The sequence below is a fragment of the Panthera pardus genome, unplaced genomic scaffold, assembly GCF_024362965.1.
Source record: "Panthera pardus isolate Hobbes unplaced genomic scaffold, ASM2436296v1 HiC_scaffold_1, whole genome shotgun sequence".
NCBI lineage: Eukaryota > Metazoa > Chordata > Mammalia > Carnivora > Felidae > Panthera > Panthera pardus.
In genome coordinates, this window is record NW_026526654.1 from 5,714,501 (window position 1) to 5,719,082 (window position 4,582).

At 42.5% G+C, this 4,582-nt stretch overlaps 2 non-coding genes and 1 pseudogene across 2 annotated transcripts; 1 reads left to right on the forward strand and 2 right to left on the reverse strand.

Moving 5' to 3' along the window:
• Nucleotides 1-72, reverse strand: TRNAE-CUC (transfer RNA glutamic acid (anticodon CUC)). Its single transcript has one exon. It is a non-coding gene; the product is annotated as a tRNA-Glu (tRNA).
• A 266-nt stretch (nucleotides 73-338) lies between these two features.
• TRNAL-CAA (transfer RNA leucine (anticodon CAA)) lies at nucleotides 339-444 on the reverse strand. Its single transcript has 2 exons — nucleotides 407-444; nucleotides 339-384 (listed from the first exon to the last, which is right to left on the reverse strand). It is a non-coding gene; the product is annotated as a tRNA-Leu (tRNA).
• Nucleotides 445-2,727: 2,283 nt separating this feature from the next.
• Nucleotides 2,728-3,693, forward strand: LOC109257170 (homeobox protein NANOGP8-like; annotated as a pseudogene).
• The last annotated feature ends 889 nt before the right edge of the window (nucleotides 3,694-4,582 follow it).

Here is a 4,582-nt window from a genome sequence, read left to right on the forward strand (position 1 = left end):
TTCCCTGACCGGGAATCGAACCCGGGCCGCGGCGGTGAGAGCGCCGAATCCTAACCACTAGACCACCAGGGAACACCTAACAACCGTGTTTGCAATGGGCTATACTAAATATGTTATGTATGACGTAAGTTGGGAGCATGAGTATGATTGGATACTTTTCAAGCGATTAAACTTTTTCCCTCGCCTAATAGCAGCCCTTCCGCCACCGCAGATCCGGAAAACCGGAGGAGGATAGCGGCGATGTGAGAGTCAGAGTACTACTGCTTTCTCAGAAAAGAAACCTCCAGCAGTCACTGGGAAGGTGTTGGGGTCCTTTAAGGAAGGAAACAAAACGCATGTGTCAGAAGTGGGATTCGAACCCACGCCTCTATTCAGAGACCAGAACGCCCGCAGGGAAGGTGAACACCTTGAGTCTGGCGCCTTAGACCACTCGGCCATCCTGACACCCGGAGAGATTATTGCCCATGTAGAGTCCACTTCCTGTCTGGGCCTGCGGCGCTGCCCCGCCCCCCAACACCCAGGCTGCAGACAATCTTCCCGCCTGCCGCTTGCCTGGAATTCTGAACAATGCCTGGTCTGTTTTGCACCTGGGAATGTCTAACTTCCATCTCCCCGGCAGGGAATCGAACCAGTCGAACCAGGGGCAAATGCAATCTCACTAGAAAACTAGAGGGGTTCGTGACCACTGCGCAGGCGTCCTACTCAGCAAAGGCAGGAAACTAGTAGCAAAGGCAAAGAGCATGAGCCAGGCTGCTGCCCACCACGGCGACCTGCCACTCATCCCTGGCCTTCGTTGGTGAAACTCTTGCTAGTTAATACATGGAAAGCACGTGGAAATATACTTGCCAAAGAGTAAGTGGCAAGTGATTGCTGATGCTGTTGTTTTTATTATTAGGTATTTCTGCCCTATTGTCCCTGCCAAACCCATCCTTCAAGACCACTCCTCCTCCTCCGCCAAGTCGCACAGCCATGGTTAGAGATAAAGGAGAAACAGTGTTAAAGAAAAAGATCATTCTATTAAAGAAAAAAAAAAAAAAAAATATATATATATATATATATATATATATTGTTAAAGTACTGTAAGGAAGACTTTTTTTTTTTTTAATGTTTATTTACGTTTGAGAGAGATAGAGACAGAGTGCAAACGAGGGAGGGGCAGAGAGAGACACAGAATCTGAAGAGTCTCCAGTCTCTGAGTTGTAAGCACAGAGCCCGACGCAGAGCTCCCAACTCACCAACTACAGGATCATGATCTGAGCTGAACTCAGATGCTTAACCAACTGAGCCACCCAGGAACCCCAAGAAGACCTTAAGGGCCATTATCATGATAGGTGCAGGTACTGCTGCCATGGGGTCTTGCAGTGGGTGGGAGAGAGATGGGACTCAATTCAGACTACAACAAAGAAAAGTGAAATTTTATAGCTAAGGAACCAGGTGGGGATCAGTGGATAGAAAATTAGTAGGAGAAAATATCATCAAGGTTAAGGGGGGAATTCTATCTGAAATGGCCTGACAAGATTCTCGTTGAAGGAAGGCCAGAATGATAAGATCTCACATTGGGGATAGTAGAGGATGAGGAACCGAATTAGATATCCAGGATAATCAATATCAAGGATGGGAGATTCTGGCTAAACTTATTTAGCAGGAATCTTGCTAAAAGTGGACAATGAAGAGACAAACAGGGAAGTTCAAGTAAGACCTAGTAGAAAAAGAATGTAGGTGGGCAATTAACAAAACAGTGCAAAGACAGCTAATGTGTTTTAGCAACCAAAGGGAAGGCCCAACTCCTCTGCTCCAGACTATATACCATTCACTCATCCATTCATTGACTGAGTCTTTATTGAGGGTCCGCTGAAAACATAGCAATAAACAAACACGGAAAAGCCCTGCCCTGGAAAACTGACTGCACACGTGTCCAAATTTTATTCAGTTCATTAATGAGGAACTGCAAATGATGTTATAACCAATTCAAAGGAGATTTTGAAGAGTTTTAAAAATAATCAGTCAACCAAAGGAATGTTGAGAAAAGACTGCTAACAGATGGCAGGCAGGTTAATATCCTAAGGATAGGTAATAAACTGTGATGTTTAAAGACATGATTTTTATTTTGGGGTAATTTTTTTTTTTTTTTTTTTACTAGAGAGAAATCAGAGGTATCTCTTGACAAATTTTATTTGTATTGATATAAACAGGAATCTCTGGCCTTGATCTCAGACAGAAACCATTTGCATTGCTATCAGTTTTCACCTGCAGATTTATAAAATAGCCAAGTCAATCAAAGGTGCCCATGGAATCAATTATTCCCCCAAAGGTCTGCTAACCAATGCTAAGCACTCCACTATGAGTACACCTAGCATCTAAAAGTACAAGAGTTGGACAGTAAAGCAGTCAAAATAGATTTTTTTCAGGAACTATTACAGTAGAGGATATGAAACTTCATATAGAACTGGGCTCAATTCTAAATACAGCAAGGACAAGCAAGGATTTGAGTCAAGGAGTGGAATGAGAGTCAGTGGATGGAAAATGATTGAGAAGAGACAAGAGTACAGAGGTTCTTACTATACTGACCTAACAGGATGTCTGCTGAAGGCAGGCCAATCATGAGATATCACCTGGAGGATGGGGGGATGAGGAACTTGATTAGATATGGAGGGTGATCAGATACCAGGGTGCGGGATTCTTGATAAAATGACCTAACAAGATTATTAAAATTAGAATCTTCAGCTGTGGACAAACTAAGGTTTTGTGGCTCCAGTTTTCCTGTTCCCCACCCAGTCTGGACTACCAGGCAGCTACCTTTTGCATTACAATGGCCTTGCAACAGGAGTGTGGATCCAGCTCAGCCCCAATGCCCATCTTGTCCCAAAGCACCAATTCTAGGGACTCTTCTCCAACCCCCGAGATTTATGGACCTGAAGAAAATTAATTCATCCTTGCAAATGTCATCTGTTGAGACACCTCACATGGAGACTATCTCTCATCTTCCTTCCTCCATGGATATGCTTATTCAGGACAGCCCCAACTCTTTCACCAGTCCCAGACTAAAACTACTACCTGCTTCCATAGAGGAGAGGACAATGAAGAAGGAAGATACGGTCCAGGGCAAGAAACAGAAGATCAAAACAGTGTTCTCTCAGACCCAGCTATATGTACTCAATGATAGATTTCAGAGACAGAAATACCTCAGTCTCCAGCAGATGCAAGAACTTGCCAACATTCTGAAACTTAGCTATAAGCAGTTTAAGACCTGGTTCCAGAACCAGAGTATGAAATGTATGAGATGGCAGAAAAACAACTGTCCAAAGAATAGCAACAGTGTGACTCAGAACAGCTCAGCAACTACAGAATATACAGGCTTCTATTCCTATCACTGGGGATACCTGATGAACACTTTTGGAAATCTTCCAAAATGGAGAAACCAGACCTGGAACAGCCAATCTTGGAGCAACCATTCCTGGAACAGTCAGAACAACTAGGAACAACCTGGAACCTGGAATAACCATCGGCTCCACAACTGTGAAGAGGAATCCCTTCAGCCCCAGATCCATTTCCAGCAAAATTCTTTCTAATGGGGAAAAAAAGTGTAAAAAAGCAAACTGCTAAGCATTCTAGTATCCAGGAAATAATGGATTTATTCCCAAATTACTCTGTGAACATACATCCTGAAAATGTGTGACGATGAGTATATTATTCATTCTCACTTTGGGCAGTGGCTGCATTACTTTTCCTAGGACTTGTCTTTTAGAGTCCTATAACTCTGCCTTGATATTCTGTTTTCCTTTATGTTTATTGTGTCAATTGAGGAGGTATGATTGGACTCTAATTAAAAAGATTTCAGTAGCATTGGCTGCTACAGACATGATAAAAGATGTTTCTGTCTGTAGATACCTAGATATAATACTAGTTTGGGTATATTAGGCTCTAGAATCTAACCTCAAGAATAGAAAATAGTTGGGATGCCTGGGTGGTTCAGTTGGTTGTGTGTCTGACTTCGGCTCAGGTCATGATCTTGTGATCTGTGAGTTCAAGGCCTGTGTCAGGCTCTGTGCCGACAGCTCAGAGCCTGGAGCCTGCCTTGGATTCTGTGTCTCCCTCTCTCTCTGCCCCTCCCCTGCTCATGCTCTGTCTCTCTCTGTCAAAAATAAATAAACATTAAAAAAAAATTTAAAGAATAGAAACTAGAAATGCAGAGCTGTGTGATAAAGGATTATTTGTATTTTCTGAGATTGAGAGGCTTTATTTTTAATAACCTCAGTTGTTACAGTGAAGGGTTAAGCTGTAATATGGCTTCAATGATTTCCTCTGCCCCTTGTGCTGTTTTACTACAACTCTTAATTTGTTCATTATTCTAGTATTTGTGAAAGATATTTTGCATTTTAATGTATCATGATAATAGTACCAGTTTGGCTGGTTGGTTTATAGGTTTAAGTACAAATATACAAAATACCCACTTTGCTTAAAAAAAAAAATTATACTCTGCAAGGATGGACATGGGAGCCCATGGTGGAGGCTTAGTTGAAAAGAGGGTTACTGAACAAAAGTGGGCCTGCTTCTCAGTGAGTTATAGAACAGACCACCACCA